Source organism: Camelus bactrianus, chromosome 6 (assembly GCF_048773025.1).
Source record: "Camelus bactrianus isolate YW-2024 breed Bactrian camel chromosome 6, ASM4877302v1, whole genome shotgun sequence".
Classification (NCBI taxonomy): Eukaryota; Metazoa; Chordata; class Mammalia; order Artiodactyla; family Camelidae; genus Camelus; species Camelus bactrianus.
In genome coordinates, this window is record NC_133544.1 from 10,311,742 (window position 1) to 10,334,125 (window position 22,384).

Consider the following 22,384-nt stretch of genomic DNA (forward strand, 5'->3'; position numbering starts at 1 on the left):
TCCACATGTTCTAGCTTCAAATATGGTATCCTTTCTATCATCTACAGATGGAAAAAAATGTGTTTTACAAAAAAATTCTAAACTATTTAACTACACACAATGTGCACTACACAACCAAGTCCACATACAGATTTTTTTCATCTTGGCATTAACTGCCCAGGAAAGAGACAAAACAAAGCATCCAGTGCATCTCAAAATATAACAAGGAAGAAGACAGTAATACTCACTGGCTTTAACCTGAAATTACTTACATAATATGTAACTATAAAAGCAAATGACAGGTGGTGTTTTTTTTTAACAACCATACAAAAATAAAACCTTCAAGGGTGTGATATCCTCAAGTGGGAAGCTCTGCACTGATTCCAACTATGTTACCATTACTCACGACATAATGCATCCATTTTTTTCAAAAACCTCTGTAGAAGCAAAATTTATCCTTGAGGTTTAGATTTAACTTTCCAAAACAGGCAAAAAAATCACAAAAGAACTTCGTAATAATTTAAAAGAGATGAACTAATAAGTGGGAAATAACTGTCAGTATCATAACTATCATTTATTGAGTACTTGCTATATGTGGGGCTCATTATTCAACATTTCATGTGTATTCTCTCATTTACAATCACAATAACCCCATCAGCGTTATTACCCCAGGTTTACAGATGAGGAAACAAAGTTCAGAGAAGTCAATCATTTTGCCCAAGGTCAAATAGTAAATGACAGAACTAGGATTCAAACTCAGGTGTTCCAGATTCAAATTTTAAAAATTGTTAAGAGGTACAAGCGCTGGATAGTAGGTGAACATAAAGGATCTCTAATGAATCATCAGTGTGGGAATTCTATGAGTCTTCAGTTCATTTAACCTATCTGGTGAATAAGTGACATACTCCATTTTATCAAACACAAGTTACTTCCAACAAAAATGAGACTACTGTTTTCGGTTTTTCACAAAATGGCTTTAATAGCCATTCCAAAGAAGAATTAAAAACACTTTCAAGTAGTGACAGCGTTAGCAACATAACTGTGTACAGCTTTGAAAGAAACAAGAGTCAATTAGATGAACAGGTTCTGGTATATTTGTTTAAAAATTCAAACTCATTGCTTAAAAAATATATATTTTTTATTTACAATCAGAAGTTTAAGTTCCTGAATCCTTCAAGTGCACTCAAGAAAAGGTTTCACATTAATCAATCCACCAAGTACATACCAAAGGCCTAATGCACACTGCAATAGGAGAGGCTATAGGGAGTCTATTAGAAACTTCGAATGTTCACAAGGAGTTAGCAGGTTGTTTCCAACCAAACACACAGCCAGTCATTACTGGGACAACTAAAATCCTCCTGCTATTTGTTATAGTTTGTGTGAGCTGCCCTACAAAGGAAATCTCTTTGGAAAAATAATTAGATCATCTTTCCAGAGCCTCTTTCACTTTCTTGCAAGCACCGACTCTTGCTTTAACCTATGGTTGTGGTTGGTTTTAGCCCTGGAGTTGGTATTCCTAAGTTGATTTTCCTCACACTTAATCGAGAATTCTGCCTGGCTCTCGGCTCCCTCCCCCTTCTCTGCCTTCTTGCCTCTCCAACCCAAAGTGGAAACTGCAGACTCAAACTCCCCTATGGCTCCAGCACCGAGAACTGGGCATGCTCAGAAGGCCAGGCTGGCTTTGGTTGCACTGGCAGTTCCCCGCCCCTGATTTGCCGCTGCCCCCCTTCCCCCACTCCAACGAGAGATACTGAAATGTTTATCTGAAAGATACGAGGCCTCTTTTTGCCGAGAAATGACCCCATTTTAATTTCATTTCGCAGGGTCTTTCAGTCTTGCGAAGCCCCACCACAAGCCGAGGAAGCCCGCATAAATTTTCAGCACCGTGGACAGCGCCGCGTTCCCATTAACGTCCACCCTCCCCCACCTTCTCTTCCACCCCCCAGCCCCCACCCGCCCCAACCTCAGCCCCCACCCCCGCACCAGCACGATGCCAAGGTCTCCCAGCAGCCGCAAACGCCGCAACTGCAATAGCTCCCAGCCGGAGGCCAGGCCGGAACGCCGGGCCGGCTGCTACTTACACTGCTCCGCTTTGGTGGACATGGTGCTGTCCAGATGGAAAGGCTTTGCCCCAAAATCTGTGTCGTGTGAGCTCCCTCGCTCCGCCAGCGATGTTGCGAGGAAAAGAGCGCATACCCCCCACCCCCCACCCCCTCGCTTTCCCCCTCCCTTAGGCCCGTGTCGCTACCATTCGGACAAAACGCACATCAAATTGCAGAATTCGGTCCCGGAAGGTTAGGAAATCGCCCCCGGAGAAATGGGTGGGATTTAATAGGCGGCCAAAGGCTTCCTGTCCGTCCCCTCCTGGAGCTGCCCGCGTTGATGTGGGCGGGGAGACCGAAAGGAGAGAGCAAGCTGCGGCTCCTGGTGAAATGGGAAAATGGGCTCGACCGGGGGAGGAGTATTTCCATTCATAAGGCGCACGGAGAGGACGGGTGTTTCCCAGAGAAAAGCCTCTTAAAGTGCCGGAGTCCCCGACCATTTGGATCTCCCATTGGCGTTCTCCGGGCCTGTAAATCTTGCTCCGGGAGCAGCCCCCGGTGCCTCAACGGGGTGACCGGAGAGGGACACAGGTGCGTCCCACGCTTCGTCTCAGCCTCCGGGAGGAAGAAGGGGGAGGCGGATCCGGGGCGGGCTGGAGACAGCCGGGGCCGGAGGGCGGCGAGGATGCTCCTGAGGACCGCGAGAAAGGAAATGCAGAAGTAATCGTCAGCATGGCTTCCCAGCGTGCTGCGGTCCATGCCCTCTGTCTCCCCTCTCTGATGGGCTCGCCTGCTGATGATTAGGATGGGAGGTCCCACTGCCAGGGGGCTGTGAGAAGACTTTAGACAGAAGTCGAGTCTAGAGAATGAGGAGATTTCCACGGATGGTGAACCTGGAAGGGCCACAGAAAAGGAAAATGCAGAATTGGAAACAGGACGAACCTAGGTGTGCTCCCATGCAACCACCCAGGAGGGAGATAGGCACGTTAGGAAGCCCTCTGCTAGGAAACCAAACAAACCCAATAGAAAAAGAAGGCAATGGAAACACATCAAGCATATTAATAGGAAACCACTTAAAGAATCAACTACAGAGTGCAAAGACATTCTGAGCCTGGACTAGGAGTCAGGAAGAATCAGATTCAAGACTCAGTTCTACCACTTACTCATTCTAGGACCAATTCTAACCTCCCTAAGCCTCAGTTTCTTCTGTGAAATGGGAACAATAAAACCTGCCCTGTCACGTAAAGAGTTAGTAGGTGAATCAAGTGATATAATAGATGTGAAATCCATTTTAAAATTAAAGTACTATACAAGTGCCAACCATTATGACCATTCTTATTAATTAATTCAGAAAATTTAAATAGCTGTTGAAAGCTGAGGAGCAATGATCAAAGACTGGTTTAGCATAAGCTATGGGAACAGAACTGAAAGAGTTGACCAATTATTTTTAATGCTAATAACTGTGGTGACTGAATGTTTTTCCATCTCAACAGCAACAACAAATCATTAGTTTAGGTAAAAGAATGTCAAATTATATATGATACGGACAAAATATTCAAAATAAATCTTTGACAATTATTTCTTAATAAATTATTTTCTAAGTAAAGATTGTGGCACCAGCAGATGCAGTGTCTGGTGAGGACCTGGTTCCTGGTTCACAGCTGGTGCTTTCTGATGTGACCTCACATGGCAGAAGGGGCAAGGGAGCTCCATGGGGCTTCTTTTATAAGGGCATTAATCCCAATCCACTTCCCAAACACCCACATCCTAATAGAATCACTTTGGGGACTAGGATTTCAAAGTACGCATTTTGAGGTGGGGAAGAAACATTCAGTCCATTGTCATTCCTGTGTGCCGTCTCTACCCCCAGGCTGGAGTCCTGGTTGTGTGATATTCCATGGGATCTACTTTCTCTGCCTGGGCTGAGAATACTCCCTCTATTTCTTGAGAAGATCCAACATTTTAGGGTTCAAATTTCCTTTTCAATAAAAAGTTCTTCCCTCGACAAGCTTTGGTCAAACAATATACATTTGGGGGCTTTGAATACAATCTTCACTGTGACAGCTCCCTATGTTTACCTCCAGCACAGACCTTTCCCTACATTCTAGACTTGGTCCCCTACTACAGTCTGCTACTGTATGTCTAATGAGCATTTCAAACTACGCATAACCTGGACTAACTCCTGGTGTGACCCAAGCCAACATAACCTCTCACATGGCTCACTGTATGGAATCCTCACTAGTCCCCACTCCATGATCTATTTTCAACAGTTTCCTGAGTATTCCTATTAAAACCTAAGACAGAACATCCTTTTTCTCCTCACAGAACCCTCAAGCTGCTTCCCATCTCAGAGTAAAAGCCAAAGTCATTATAACAGAGAACAAAGCCTGAATGGTCTTTCCTTCCCGAATCCCATCACCCCTCTGACCTCATCTTTTCCCAGTCTCTTGGCTCCAGCGACCCTGAGGCTGCTCCTTGAAAACTGTAGGATCACTCTTGTCTCAATATCTTGGTCCCTGTTAGTCCCTAGGCCTGCATGTTCCTCCCCCTGTAAGATGGCCTGATGTAAAAACTGTGCCCAACGATCATCCTTTCAGGGAATTTGAATTTGAAACTAAGATCATTGGTTTGCTGGGAGCAATTAAAATGATGTTCTAAAACTCTTTTATTTAGCCTTGAATAAAACTAAATTTCCGATCAGAAGTCGCACATTTTTAACAGCAACTTAAGAAAAAGAGAAATTTTGAACTATAAAAGAAAGTACTTTGAAATACAAAGCATTGAGCCAACCCATTACATTTGGTTATCTAAATGAAGATGAAAACTGTTGGATGCATCTTTTAAAAAAAAAATGTGTGTGTGTGAACAAATATCAAGAAAAGGTGTGATTTATTCAGAAATGATTTATTCAAAAATTTCTGGGAGACTCGAAGGCTTTGAAAAAGAAAACAATAATTGAATTTTTTTAAATGGTGCCTTGGATAACCCAGAAACAATAAAGTGTGTTACTCTCTCTTTGCCTACTTTTTTAACGCTGATGTTTGTCATCGGTTAAACCTCCTACTACCTCATTGAGAGAGTATAATACAGTTAAGGGGAATGGACCCAGGAGTTAGACAACCTGGGTTTGAATTCCAACTCTGCCTGAGTATGAATTTTAGCAAGTTTCTCCCCTCTCTCTCAATTTCCTCATTTGTAAAATGCACATAATAACATAGCTACATCAAAGCTGTTGTCAGGATTAAATGAATGCACATAAGGAATCTAGAACAATCCCTGGCACATGTCAAATGACATATGAGAATCTAGAATAATGCCTGGCACACATATGAGTGTTTGCTTTTATTAGTATTACTGTCCAAGCCATTCAAATGCACCCATTCCATTAAGGTTAGTTCTGACTCTCAAATCCTTCAAAGCCTGAAATTATCCATATAATTGATACCTTAATCATCAAGCTAGGCTCTTAACAACTTCAACTATCTAACATATCAATTGGGCTAATTCACTAATCTGAACCATATTCATTATCCAGTTTCTCCATTCCAACAGATATCCTGACTTACTGCTTCAAAGAAACAAATATGAACTCCCTCACCTTTCCTTCTCTTTGTCTCCACCTAACTGTATCAACCTTTCTCTTTCTTTTCTTCTATTTCAGAAGTAGTGCATCTCTTCACTGCCAAGTGAAGTGAACTTTTCTTCATGATCTATGCCTCTAATTACAAATGTCCCCATTAACTGTCTTCTCTCTTTCCAGGATTTTAAGTCCTTACTTTCCAATGGCTTGTTCCATTCTGCTCACAAACATGAATAAATTTTCCATCCTGGAAAAGGTGTACTTGTCATCACACTGAATAGGTGATCTCCATTTCTCCACCTACTGCCTCCATTTCCTCAGCATCCCACCTATTATCATCTCCTTGCTGAAACAGGTTCTTTCAATAGTCACTAATGATTTCCTAATAGTCAGTTACAATTATCTTATCTCTTGGTGACTAATTCCAACATTTCAAATATCTCCCTATTCATTTTTGAAATTCCCTCTTCCCTTTAGTTCTATGCTGTAATGTTCTGAAAAATCTTCTCCAAACTTTTTAGTGCCTATTTTGTTTAATGAAGTATTTACAACATATAAATATAGAAAACAATATCAAAAAATAATAATATCACAAACATTGATTTTGCCACTACCCAGTGCCATTAGATCTTAATATTTTGTCACATTTACATTAGATACTTTACTTTTAAGAAATAAAACATTTTCGATTCACTAGAAGCCCCCATAAAACACCTAATTCGTGGTTAATCAAACCCTCATATTTTTATACTATTTATTTATTCATTCAGCAAATACTTATTGAGTACCTATTACATGCCAATCACTGTTCTAGGCACTTGAGGATACTGTCATAAACAAAGAAGACACAAATCGCTGCTTTCATGGAGCCAATATTTTAGTGGGAAAGACAAACCAAAAAATTTTAAATAAGTAAAATATATGGTACATTAAGTACTGATAATTTCATAAAGGAAAAAAAATACTAAACCAGAGAAAAGAGATAGGAAATGCTGAAATTGGTTGGAATTTTGGATAGGGTAAATTTTTGATAAGGTAGCTATATACGTATATCTGTATCCAAAACAATGTGTGTTGTTTCACAAAAAAACAAACAACCTAATCCAAAAATGGGAAGAAGACCTAAACAAACATTTCTCCAATGAAGACATACAAATGGCCAATGGGCCCATGAAAAATGCTCAGTATTGCTAATGATCAGAAAAATGTAAATCAAACCTACAATCAGGTATCACCTCACACCAGTCAGAATGGCCATCATTAAAAAGTCCACAAACAATAAATGCTGAAGAAGATGTGGAGGAAAGGGAACCCTCCTACAATGTTGGTGGGAATGTAGTTTGGCGCAGCCATTATGGAAAACAGAATGGAGATTCCTTAAAGAACTAAAATAGACTTATTATATATATGATCCAGCAATCTCACTTCTGGGCATATATCAGTAGGAAACTCTAATTCAAAAAGATACATGCACCCCAATGTTCATAGCAGCAGTATTTACAATAGCCAAGACATGGAAACAACCTAATTGTCCACTGATGGACGACTGGATAAAGAAGCTGTGATATATACACACAATGGAATAGTACTCAGCCATAAAAAAAGAGTAAAATAATGCCATTTGCAGCATTGGAACATGGATGAACCTGGAGATTGTCATACTAAGTAAAGAAAGCCAGAAAGAGAAGGGAAAATACCATATGATATCACTTATATGTGGAATCTAAAAAATGACACAAATGAACTTATTTACAAACAGAAACAAACTCACAGACATAGAAAACAAACTTACGGTTACCAGCAGGGGAAGGGAGTGGGAAGGGATAAATTAGGAGTTCGAGACTTGCAGATTCACTATAGATAAAATAGATAAATAACAAGTTTCTACTATATAGTACAGAGAACCTTATTCAATATCTTGTACTCTATAATGAACAATAATATGAAAAGGAATATATATATATATGTGTATGACTAAAACATTATGTTGTACATCAGAGATTGACACATCATTGTAAACCAAATATCTTTCAATAAAAAAGATAAAATATATATATATATAATTTCATACATTTTTAACTTTATATAATTAATACTATACTACACATATATCCCTGAAACTTACATTTTCCCTCAACATCACATTTGACTATTCATATTGATACATATATCACTAATTTATTCATGTTTACTACTGTGTAGCAATTCATTTTATAAATACCTCACTATTTATCTACAGTCTAGTTGATGAACATTTAGAGAATTTGCATTTTTTTCTACTACAAAAAAAATGCAATGATCATTCTTATACATATGTACTTGTGCAAAAAGTTCTCTAAGATATTCTCAACTTCAGTTTTTACTAGATACTGCCAAATTCCTTACTAAAATAATTGTATCAACTTACATGACCTCCAGTTTCCAGTATGGCCAAATAAATGACTGCTAGACTTACCCTCCCAAAGATAATAACTACAAACTCAACATCTGGAAGAAATAAATGGCACAGGAATATGAGTTTCCATTCTTTATGGCTTTTAGCCTAAGGGATGGCTTTAGTTGGTGATGCACAGGGTGGCTAAAACTCCAACAGCATAGTCACAGCTTTTTTGGTCTGAATTACCAAAGTACATAGTTTAGAACAACCATATCTACTGGAAAGAGAAGGGATAACTCTTAGAAAGAGAAAGCCTAAAAGGAGGAAATGTAAATTATGTGTCTCTGTCCAAATCTCTAACTGGTCCCTGAACCACATATATGCACAGTGTGTGCAAACAACAATCCAGCTAGGGATAAAAGAAATAAATTCAGATTTAAGCCATTACCCAAGAGTTAATTTGTAGTTTAAATTAAATTTAATTTAAATTAGTTATCTGCAGGGGGGAAGATATAGCTCAGTGGTAGAGTCCATGCTTAGCAAGCACAGGGTCCTGGGTTCAATCTCCAGTACTTCCCCTAAAAATAAATAAATAAGTAAGCCTAATTGCCTCCACCACCTGCCCCCCAAAAACAAAATAAAAAATAAAGAAAAGAAATCAGTTATCTGCTAAAAAAAAAAAAAAAAAAAAAAAAAAACCAACTTTCAGAGGAAAATAACAAAATTCAGAGTCTTTACAGCATGGCATTCACAATGCCCAAAATACAATTCAAATTTACTTGGCACATAAAGAAATGTGACCCATTCTAAAGAAAAATGACAGTCAACAGGAAAAAACTAGAGATGATTCAGATGTTGGAATTAGCAGACAAAAATTTTAAAGCTTAATCTGGGAGGAGGGTATAGCTCAGCTGCAGAGTGTGTGCTTAGCTCGCACAAGGTCCTGGGTTCAATCCCGATTACCTCCATTTGAAAAAAAAAAACTAATAATAAATAAATAAACAGACTCAATTACCTGCCCCACCCCCACAAAAAAAAAACAAACAAAAGCTTAATTCTGCTCAGGGAGGTAAAAGAAAATATGCTCATGAGTGGAAAGATTGGCATGTCAGCAGAGATACAGAAAATATTTTTTTAAAGAGCCAACTGGAAATTTTAGAGCCTAAAAATACAGTATTTTAGATTAAAAATTCACTGGATGGATTTAATGGCAGAAAATAGATGAAATAGTTAGTAAGCTTGAATATTAATCCATGGAAATTATCCAATATAAAGAACAGAGAAGGGGGAAAAAAAAGAAACAAAATGAACAAAGCCTTAGGACCTGTCTAAGATCTATGTGATGTTAGTCATAGAAGGAAAAGATAAAAAGAACAGATAGAAAAAAAATTTTAGAGAAATAATGGCAGAAAAAAATTCCAAATTTGGTGAAATAAATCTATAGATTCACGAAGTCCTGCAAACCTGAGAAGAAATACAAAGAAAATCATTTCCAAATATATCAGATTCCAATTGCCAAAAAATAAAAATAAAAAAGAAATCTTGGAAGCAACCAGAGAAAATGACAAATTACATACAAGGGAATATCAATTCTATTAGCCACTGACTAATAATGGAAATCAGAAGATAATGAATCAACATCTTTAAAGTGCTGAAAAGAAAAGAAAAACTGTCAGTGCAGTATATCTGTAGCCAGCAAAAAAATCTATCAGAATAAAGACAAAATAAAAACACTTCAGACAGAAGAAAACTAAGGGAATTTGCCATCAGCATACTTGCACTATAAGAAATGCTAAACAAAACCTTCAGAGTGAAGGAAAATTGTATCAGATGAACTCAGGTGTTCTCCCAAGCTCTTTGTTTTTTTCTCTTTCTTTATAGAATTTTTATTGAATGAAGTTTTAAAATGTAGCCAAGTATATCAGTATTTTTCCTTATAATTTGTGCTTTTTATATTTTAAGAAGTTCTTTCACACCCCCAGGTTGCAAAGAGATTCTTACATTTCATTCTTAAAGTTTTAAGATTTTACGTTTTACATTTAAGTGTAACTAAAATTTATTTTTGTTTACAGTGTGAGGCAGGGTCTACTTTTTCCCATATGGATAAGTATCATCCTAAACCATTTATAAAATTCTTCTCCAATAATTTCTGACCTCATGCCAACTTTGTCATAAATCAAATTTTTACATATGTTTGACTGTCTGCCAACAGTTTTCTCCTTTACTCCCATATCATTTTAATAAAAATTTTTCTGCAATTCTTTTTCCTTCTGCTCATTTGAAAGATATAGATTGTGTTTCTAGTCTTTTACTGATTATTGTTGCAGATTTTAAGATAAAATGCTTAATTATGAATTTTCCTAACAAATTCAGACTATTCAATATTTCTATCCTCCCTGCAATTGAACATGATTCCTATTTGGTATTGTTGTCTAGGGTTTCAGTTAGCCTATAAAACTAAAACATCATTCACTTGATCAATAGTTAAGTAAACTTCTGTCATTTTTGTCACGTATCTGTGTTCACAATTATTCCTTATATACCATACCTACCCTCTGGGTTCACTTTTCTTTCTTACTGAAGTATATCCTCTTATTTCTTTTAGAAAAGCTGTGTAACTAGAGAACTCTCGTATGCTGAAATGTTTCTCTTCTGACCTACATCGTTAATTGGGTATAAGATTCTAGTCCAAAATCATGTTCCCCTCAGTATTTTGAAGATATCATTTCATTGTTTTCTGGAATCCTTTATTGATGAGAAGAGTTGTCACTCTAATTGTCTTTTATTGTACAATCCATTTTCCCCTCTCTGGTAGCATTAAAGACATTATTTTGATCATCAACGTTGTGCAAATCCACTATGACGTATCTCCATGTGGATTTATTTTATCCTATTTGGTATTGATAGTGTACTTTCTGTCTGAGAAGTCAGGACATTTTTTAATTCTGGAAAACTGTCTGCCATTTTCTTTAAATATTTCTTCTCTACAATCTCTTCCTTTTTCTTGTTGTGGAACTTCTATTTAATATTTCATAACCTCTCATTCTATTCCTATCTCTTAAGTGCTTATTCATATTCCTTATCTTTTAACCTCTCATGGTATATTCTGAATGAATTCCTCAAAACTGTCTTTTAATTCACTGATTCTCTTTGTGTCCAATCTGGTGTGTGTCCCAAAAGTTGGATTTTTTTGTTTCAATGATGTAAATATTTAATTTTCATCTATCTAATTGTATTTTTCATTTCCACCTGTTCTCATTTCATGTATGTTTGATTTTAGTTCATAATTTTTTTCCTCATTATTCCTTCATTCAATGCCAAACATACTTGTTTTAAGGTCTCTGACAGCTTGTTTCATAAAAAAAAATTTATTCACATTATCATAATTTTTTTCTTGGCCATGTTTCTTGTGGATTTATTTGCATTTGTATAAGAGACTCTGGTTCTCATTTTTATTTTTCTCTCTCTTCTGTTCCTCTGTATTCAACTCTCTCTATCTAGCAATTTGTGGTTTGTTTGTTTGTTTCTATCTAACTCCCTGCACAGAGTCCTGAACCAGACCTTATACTACTAGCAGATGAGATTGTTAAATAGAGATATCACAAATCTGGTTTGATTCAGTTCAAGTCTCAAGGCTATATCAATATCTTTCTGAATCTATAGTCTTACAGTGTGCTCTAAGCTGTACATATCCCAAGTAAGAGCTTACAATATTGTTCAGACTCTTTTCTCAAGATAGAGTAGGGGGAAAACAGGAGACTTCAAGCAGTAAGTGTGGTTCTAGTTTCTGTCTTACATGGACATCTTAAACCCCTATTACCCTACAGGAGCTAAATCCAAAATACCATTGCCTGCTCTCAACCTGGAGTCTAGCAGGCTCGTCATATCAAGCCTACTCATAAATCTGCATTTCTGTTCAGTTTCCAATACAAATTTATGTTTATCTTGTTTTGAACTCAGTCATATTTTATTTATCGTTACCATGAATTTAGGCCCAATGTATATACATACTACCATCCTGGATGAGTAGTATCTGTCTACTCCATTTGACCCCCCACTTCATCTTCTGATCCTAGTTCCCAAAAATGTGAGTTGTTTCTCAAAGTTTCAGCCTTGGAATTCTAATCTTTTCTCTAAATCTCTCTTTTTCATATATATATTATCTATTCCTGTGCTTCAACTACAACTTACATGGTGAAGATTCTCAAATCTTTAATTTTTTTTGTCCCAACCAGTCTATAAGCTGGTGTTCAAGCTCATATTTTTTAATGTTTAATAGATGTTTATTTCCAGAGGTCCCATTAGAACCTTAAACTCAATATACATAAATCATGCATTATTTTCCTACCTACACGAACACCTATCTGAGGCCATTATTTTTTTAATTTTATTTCTTATTGAAGTATAGTTGACTTACAAGGTTAGTTTCAGGTGCACAGCAAAGTGATTCAGTTATATGTATACATATATATATACACACACACATACTTTCAGATTCTTTTCCATTATAGCTTATTACAAATTCCCTGTGCTATACTATACGTCCTTGCGCGTGCGCGTGCGTGTGTGTGTGTGTGTGTGTATATTTAAGTGTATATCTGTTAATATCAAACTCCTAATTTTTCCCTCCCCCACCTTCCCCTCTGGTAGCCATAAGTTTGTTTTCTATATCCGTGAGTCTATTTCTGGTTTGTAAATAAAATTTGTATCTTTTTTTAGATTCCACATATAAGTGATAACATATAATATTCATCTTTTTCTAATTTACTTCACTTAACACAATAATCTCTAGGTCCATCCATATTGCTGCAGATGGCATTATTTCATTCTTTTTATAGCTGAGTAATATTCCATTGTGTGTGTGTGTGTGTGTATATATATATATATATATATATATATATATATATATATATATATATATATATATATATATAAAATCTTCTTTATCCATTCATCTGTTGATGGACATTTAGGATGTTTCCATGTCTTGGCTATTGTAAACAGCGCTGCTATGAACATTGGGTGCATGTGATTTTCAAATTATATTTTCCTCCAGATATATGCCCAGGAGTGAGACTGCTGGATCATATGGTAAGTCTGTTTTTAGTTTTTTAAGGAAACTCCATACTGTCCTCCTACTGGCTGCATCAATTTACATTCCCTCCAATAGTATAAGAAGGTTCCTTTTTCTCCACACCCTCCTTAGCATTTATTATTTGTGGACATTTTAATGATGGCTATTCTGACTGGTGTGAAGTGATACCACACGTAGTTTTGATTTGCATTTTCTAATAATTAGCGATACTGATCACCTTTTCATGTGCCTGTTGGCCATCTGGATGTCTCTTTGGAAAAATGTCCACTTGGGTCTTCTGCCCACTTTTTGATTGGGTTGTTTGGCTTTTTGATATTAAGCTGTATGAGCAGTTTGTATATTTTGGAAATTAATCCCTCATCAATCACATCATTTGCAAATATTTTCTCCCAACTCTGTAGGTTATCTGTTCATTTTGTTTATGGTTTCCTTTGCTGTGCAAAAGCTTTTAAGTTTAAGTAGGTCACATTTGTTTATTTTTGCTTTTATTTCCCTTACTGTAGGAGACGGATCCAAAAAAACATTGCTGTGATTTATGTCAGAGTGTTATGCCTATGTTTTCCTCTAGGAGTTTTATAGTGTCTGATCTTACACTTAGGTCTTTAATCCATTTTGAGTTTATTTTTGTATATGATGTTAGAGAATGTTCTAATAACATTTTTTTACATGTAGCTTGTCCAGTTTTCCCAGCACTACATATTAAAGAGATTGTCTTTTCTCCATTATATATTCTTGCCTCCTTTGTCATAGATTAATTGACTATAAGTGCATGGGTTTATTTCTGGATTTTCTATCCTGTTCCATTGATCTGTATGTCTGTTTTTGTGCTAGTAGCATATTGTTTTGATTACATAAGGTTTTTTAGTATTGCCTGAAGTCAGGAAGCATGAATCCCCCAGCTCTGTTCTTCTTTCTCAAGACTATTTTGTCTATTTGGGGTCTTTTGTGTTTCCATACAGATTTTAAAGTGTTTGTTCCAGTTCTGTGAAAAATGTCATTGGTAATTTGATAGGGATTGCATTGAATTTGTATATTGCCTTAGGTAGTATGACCATTTTAACAATATTGAGTCTTCCAACCCAAGAACATGGTATATCTTTCCATTTGTTTGTATTGTCTTCAATTTCTTTTATCAGTGTCTTATGGTTTCTGGAGTACAGACCCTTTGCCTCCTTAGGTGGGTTTATTCCTAGGTGTTTAGCAATTTTTGGATGTGATGGTAAATGGGACTGTTTCTTTGATTTTTTTCTGATATTTCATTGTTAGTGTATAGAAATGCAACTGATTTCTGTATATGAATTTTGTATGCAGGAACTTTACTAAATTCATTGATGAGCTTTAGTATTCTGGTAGTGTCTTTAGGATTTTCTATGTATAGTATCATGTCATCTGCATACAGTGACAGTCTTATTTCTTTTCCAATTTGAATGTCTTTTATTTCTTTTTCTTCTCTGATTGCTGTGGTTAGGACCTCCAAAACTATGTTGAATAAAATGGGCATCCTTGTCTTGTTCCTGATCTTAGAGGAAATGCTTTCAGCTTTTCATCACTGAGTATGATGTTAGCTGTAGGTTTGTCACTGAGGCCATTATTCTCACTGTTACCCAAACTTGAAATCTCAATGTTGTCTTACTTTCCACTATGTCTCATCCATATGCTACAGTCAGGCTTTGCTACAGACTGAGTTGTGTCCACACCACCCTTGGAAATTCATATGTTGAAGCTCTAATCCCCAATATGATGATATTGGGAAGTGAGGCCTTTCGGAGGTAATTAGGATTAGATAAGGCAATGAGGCTAGAGCTCTTATGATGGGATTATTAGTGTCCTTATAAGAACAAGAAGAGAGGCCAGAGATCATGCTCTCTCTCGTTCTTGCTCTTTCTCTTGCATTCTCTCTTTCCCTCAAGTAAAGACACAGTAAGAATATGGTCCAGGAAGAGAGCCCTCACCAGGGAACCGAATGGGCCAGCACCTTGATCTTGGACTTCCCAGCATCCAGAACTGTGAGAAATTCTTGTTGTTTAAGCCAAGCAGTCTATGGTATTCTATAGTATTAGCAGACTAATACATGCTTCAAGTCTCAACATTTCTCCTTCAGAACCATCCTTGAATTCAATTCTTTCTTTCCATAATTTTTGCCGTAACAGTAATTCATTTCTTCTTGATCTCACACCTGAATCATTGAAACTCCCTCCTCAGTAGTTCCCTTAATGTTAATCTCATTCAATTCTAATCTATCCTTTATGCTGCTCCCAGATTAATCATCCTAAAGTATTGTCTACCACAGGTTCCAGTACACTATCATATAGGCAAATTTATCCTTGTGACTTCCTCATCGTTAAGGCTTTACTTACATTATTCCCTTTGTCTGGAATTCATTTCCCTCCATTCCCACGTGTTAAAAACCTACCTTTCTACTGTTCAATTGCTACTTCAGCCATGAATCCTCAGCATTCACTCAGGAAAAATTTCTCCTTCATCTGATTCCCAGAACACTCTGCCTGTACCATTCATATGGCACTTACCTGCTAACTTATACTTCATTTAACTACTTACTGCCAGCTCCTGGTGGACAGGGTTCATTTACACAGCCACATCAAGCCTAAAACAAGTCTTGCCCACAAAAACAGTAAAAAGAATATAACCTTTGAGATAAATTGTCATTCAAATCTTGGCCCTGCCACTGCTTGACCTTCGGTGTATTAAATTTCTCTAAGTATTAAAGCTGTCAAATACTGTACCTGACACCCCCACAGCTTCTTCTCAGGTAAACTGACCTAAAACAACCCCTACTGAAAGAGTGTAAGTTCCTCCCCAAAAGATTCCCCCTTACAGAAGTGTAAATAAGAAAGTAAAAGAATCAGCCAGTTAGTCATAGGAAGAGCAAGCAGAGATACCTAAGTTAGGTCAATGATAGATCACCATACAAAGACCCACAGACTCTGCTTCTAAGGTCCCTAAAACGCCCAACGAATATGAATGACCTTCTTACTCCAGGCTCTATCTCAGCCTGTCATGGTTCCCATTCTTCCTGAGGCCTACTAATTCAACTTTTCCCAGACAACCATTAAGGATAAATGCTTTACTAAGATTTCCTACACACACACACACACACACACACATTATTTCCTCTATTTAATGTAATAATTTGCACATCTTCAAATGTGTAAGTGTGTAAATATTATTAAATTGTTATATTGTACTATTATAAGCTTATTATGACATATTTTTATATTTTATTTTAAAAACTGGAGCCAGAATTCCTTCTAGGAGGTCAGTTCTATTACTCTGGTAAATACCCTGACAAGCTTGGGGAAAGACGGTCCTATAGATTTGGGTATGGAGAGAATTATTCTGCCAAGCACACAGGAAATTATTCTGTTATTCCTGATAAAGATAGGGAAAAGAGAAGGAAAAGGTAGAGACAGAAAAGTGATAGAATTCTGTCCAGTGTTTGATCTGACTCCCTCCTGTCCTCCTTTAAATCTTCAATAAAGTTATCTAATTGATAAAAGTCTTGATGCAAGTGGATATTTTGTGGAAAGAAGAGTCTGGGCTTTGTGCCCAGGACGATATGAGATGGAACCAAGATAATATCAGAAATGCAGTTGTAGAGACTAAAAGAAACATGATAAAATATGCCATAGGAACTAGTAGATATAAAAGAAAGGCTGTATAATTGCCAATTTAACAAATCTTTAATGCAAAGAAAGGCATCAATTAATATCTGGGTGCCCCTCAACAATAAACCCTCTACTACTTATGGTGAATTTTGGTTCCACAGAAACCAACAAGCCCAGCTAAAATACCAAATTTCTTTTCTCTATAAAATATGGCTAATGATGACTACCTCAAAAGGTCAGATGTGCAGATTAAATGAAATACATGTATAAAGTCCTTAACAATGGACATTAGGTTTGTGAAGCTCTGGTCCAGTCTGGTACTTCAGTCTCAGTCTTGAACTAATCACCTAGGCCTGCTTATATGAGTAGCCTCTACTAATTACTCTATACATTTTTCTATTTCTACCTACATTTCCAAATTCATGTGCAAAATGTATGTGTCCTTCCAAATTTTTTAACATTTTTAAATAACTTTGCCATATAATTTAAATATTATTCACTATATCCATTTAAAGTGTATAATTCAATGAGTTTTGACAAATGTATGTATGCATGAAACTGCCACCACTATCAAGATACAGAAAATTTTCATAATTCTCCAAAATTAACTTGCACCTCTTGACCGTGCATCCCTCCCTCTACTCCTAGCCATAGGCAACCACTGATCTGCTTTTTGATTAGTTTGCTGCTATAGATTAGTTTTCATTCTCCATGGCATTTTATATAAATGCAATCACACAGTCTGTGCTTTTTTGTATCTGGCTTCTTTCCTTAGCATAATCATTTTGAGATTCATCCATATTGCTGTAGGTATCAGTAATTCATTCTTTTTTTTTGTTGCTGAGTAATGTCTGATTGTATAGATATACCACTATTTACTTATTTATTCATCTGTTGATGGACATTTGGATTATTTCCAGTTTAGGGCTATTTTAAATAAACTTATATGAACATTGTACATAATATTTTGTGTTGCCCTTCCAAATTTATGGGCAATATTATAATCCAGTCTCCAACTTCAGCTCTTCCCCATAATGTCACTGCTTCTCCGTCCTGGATGCCTTACCTCCAATTGCCTTCACTTACACTCCTCCTGGTTACATTCAATCTTGTGCCCAAGGCAACATTCCACCTGACTGACTTATCTCAATACTGTAGACAGGATCAAATCACAAGATTCTTGTGGCACAAAAAATAATATCTTATGCTTTTATATACCCACATTATGTAAAAAAGAGCAGCTAAGCTCCTAACAGTTACTAAGATATCAGTGAAAAGGGGGAGGAAGAACTTCTGAAAATTCTTCTCCAGAAAAGCAAAGAGAAAACTAGCAGAAACGTCCAGAATCAACTTTTTCTGAACTCTGGAAATTAACTAAAGGTTTACAGCAACCTAGGCAGCATTAACTAAGAAAACAAAAACAAAAACAAAAAACTGAATCTCAGATCAGAGAGCTTTGTAGCATTTTAACTTGCCCTAGTCCCATCCCCGACTCTCCTGCTCTGAGGCAGCCTTGAAAACTAACAGACTGCATTTGTAGTGAAAACTAGCAGCTGGCAGCCACCAAATGGGGCAGAACCAGGTAAGAGCCTCTTTAAACCCCTATTCTCAGAGTACTGCCATTATTTGATCTATTTCATGGCTTCCTGCAAGATCCTATTTACAAAGTTCTCTATATTTGACCTGACTCGGAACTTGCCCAAGTGCAAATTTGAAAAGACTTTTCCTGAGGTATTCATCCAAAACAACTGCAGGCAATTGTTTAACCCCACAGCTGCCTGAGGGGGTGGATAAGAGATGAAGCAAACAGTAGACTAACCAAAAAACTTAAAAGGAAAAGATGGAGGATGAGATATTGTGAGGGCTTTGAAAGGTTCCAACATATTCCTAGGAATCTAGAAGATCATCCATACATAAAGGACTGTGCACATGCCCAGAGGTATGCACATTCACAAGAAAAACCCAAGAAGGCCATAAGCTCTCATCTCTGGTGGACCTTAAGACACTGTATAGGAAGTGAAGGCTAAGACAGAATTTTCCACTGCCCTGATGCAAGTTGAAGGCATTATCTCCACCACAAACACACATGCATGCACACACAAACACACAGATTCTCAGCAAAGGTTAGGAGACATATTGGTTCTAGGCAGTTAAGAAAATCTCCATCCAATAATTAACTGACCACTAAGCTAACCAAGCAGAGACTTCAGTGGCCACACACAACAAAGAATATAGACTTTACATAATTAATTCAGAAAACTGAATTAAACAAACAAACTACAATATCATTTGCAGCACCATGGATGGACACAGAGATTATTATATTAAGTGAAGTAAGTCAGATAAAGACAAATAATCATATGACATCAGTCATATGTGGAATCTAAAAAAATGGTACAAATGAACTTAATTACAAAACAAAAATAGACTCACAGACATAGAAACCAAACTTATGGTTACCAAAAGGGAAAGGAGGGGAGGCACAGAGGAATAAATTAGAAGTTTGATATTAACATATACACACTACTATATATGAAATAGATAAATAAGGATCTACTTATAGCACAGGGAATTATATTCAATATCTTGTAATAACCTATAATGGAAAAGAAACTGGAAAAAATGGACATATATATAGATATATATAGAGAGAGGAGAGATACATATATATATAACTGAATCACTTTGCTGTGTACCTGAAATGAACACAGCATTGTAAATTAACTATACTTCAGTTTTTGTTAAATGGTTTTAAAAAACTATAACAAACAATAACAACAAAGAACCTTAGGGAAAGAGCTCTGATGTCCAGAGCTACCACATTATATTCAATTTCTGTTTTCAGTAAAAAAAAACTCTGAGACAAGAAGGTATGACACACACAAAAGGAAAAAAGCAATCAGTAGAAACTGGCCATGAGAAAGACCAGACATTGGGCTTTCTTACCGGACAAAGACAAATCAAGTATTTTAAATATGTTCAAAGAACTCAAGGAAACCATATTTAAAGGGTAAAGGAAAGCATGAGAGCAATGTCTCACTAATTAGAAAATAGCAATAAAAAGACTGAAAAGAATTTTTAAAGAACCAAAGAAAAATTCTGCAGTTGAAAATGACAATAATTGAAACAAAAAATTCAGTAGACAATCCTAACAGAAGATTTTAGCAGACAGAAGAAAAATATTGGTTAGCTTGAAGACACGTTGATTGAGAACATCCTGTCTGAGGAACCAAAAATAATTTTTTTAAGTGAACAGAGCCTCAGAGAAATCATGAAGCATACCAACGTATGCATAATGTAAGTTCGAAGAGGAGAGGAGAAGAAGGTACAGAAATATTTAAAGAAATATTTGGGAACGTCCCAAACCAGATGTAAAATATTAATCTACATATCCAAGAAGCTCAACAAACTCCTAATGGGATAAATTCAAAAAGATCCACACTGCCACATCACAATTAAACTGTCAAAAGCCAAAGATAAAGAGAATCTCGAAAGTGGTAAGAGAGAAGCAACTCACCCCTTATTATGTGAAATTCAGTAAAATTAACAGCTGATTTCTCATCAGGAACCATGGATACCAGAAACAGTGGGATGATATAGTCAAAGTGCTGAAAGAAAAAAAAAAAAAAAACCTATCAACCAAGAATTCTACATGCAGAAAAACTATCTTCAAAAATGAAGGCAAAGCAATTGTAAATCTGTGTTGATGTGAGGATAAAATGAGTTAACACAAAAGAAGTTCTTAAAAAAAGTACCTGGCCCCCAGTAACTTCTTAATAATATGAATGAAGTATTATTACTATAATTTATTATTTCAATGTGTTTCAAACTTCCATGTAGATAACCACTTAGCTAGATAAGGCAAATGAAACCTGATGATCAGTGGGATAATAGATTTCACAGCCAAATAGCCTTCATTTTCCCTGTAGAGCATGGTAAGATTACTGGTAGAAACTGTGGGTATAAGAGAAGTTAGTCATGGGTTCCAGGAATTCTGTTAGAAGACATTTAGCTTGAAGTAATAGTGAAACATTCACATATCCTAAAGGAATCTGATGAAATTGCACTGGAGTTTGAATAGGAAGTAAAACCTGGAAATTATCACCATAAAAGTGGTGGTTGAAGTAAAGGGGTAACAGTAGCTCCCTAAATGAATTAGTATGCATAGAGAATAGCAGAGGACCAAGGATTGAGACTTTAAAGAAAACTGAATAAGTGGGGGTAAAGCCAGCCAAAGTATAAATATTTTCTAGGGGGAAAATAGTCAATAATCCAAGGGGAAAAAGGAATTCTTGAATTTCTAATAATAATGTGGCTTTTAAAAATTGGTTCAATTTTATTATTTCTATAAAAAGAATATTCAAAGGAAAATGCTAAAATAAAAGATTCTATCCGGTCTACCCAGAAGAGATTATACATACATACTTCATGTGACTGATCCTGAAATGTAATTTCACCTAGAAAAATAGCAAGCTTATTTAAGTAATGCTTTAATGTCTTTATCTCTAAATTACTCTTGACAGCTAAAATTTTTGGAAATAAGCCTATGTCATTTGGCTCACTTTGATAAAGAAGAGAATCCTATTTCTTATGTTAATTATGAAGAACTGTAACCTTTATTCTCAATAAAATATTAATGGAAATTCAGCTTCTGAAAAGAATCCCATTTAATGACTGAGTCTTGGGTTAATTCAAGAAACATTTATTGAATCCTACTATATGCAATAGCTTCTGCTCCTAATTGTCTGGAACACCAAAGACTTTCTCTGCTACCCCATATGTAGATATCTGACCACAAGCTCCTATGCTACTTATTACCTATCTTTCTTCAAAGAATGCTCATATTTCAAGAATATCAACCATTCTACCTCTTTATCTTTGATGAAACTGATTCTAATGAATCAAATTTGCCTTAAGTCTAGAGGACCATTCTAACATTTTGTCCTCTTTAGCAAGATACATAAAAAGCACATTATGTATCTTCCTAAAGAAGATATTATCTTCTCCCAGGTTCTTTAAAGTCATTTATAATGTGGCAAATGCACATACAGGAAAGTATATAAAACAGAAATGTGTAGCTTGATGAATTGTTAGATAAGCAAACACCCATATAATCACCACCAAGGTCAAGAAATAGGACATTGCTAACACTACAAAAGCCTGTAATTTGCTTTTCTCACTTAGATCTCTTCCCCTGACCCCCAAAGTTTACAATTAATTACCTGATTTGAGGGGTAATTACCTCTGCACTTCTTACACAGGATGATTTTAAAAGAACACAAAACTATCAAAATTTTATTTAGTCACTAAATACATATACACATATCTGAACATATAGTCAAAACCAATTTTAAAGGAATTATCATAATACTTTTTATAATTTTACTAATCTTTAAAATTATCCCCACAACATATTTCAATCCTGAGGTCTAATGTGTCCCAAACCCTCTGTAGCCTATCATTAACGACAAAATCAATCATGCAGGGCTTCGTTTCTTCAAGGATGTGAGTAGTAGGTGGTACAAGCACAAAGTTCTCAGTGTATCCCAAGATATTTGGGTGGTCACTCATCCACAGTCAAAGTTTCAAACAGAACACTCAATCCTGATTCAAGGAAGATGTTTATTAAGGAACCTCTGGAACATGTGATGGAAATGAAGTGGAAAAAGAAGTTGTCAGAGACTT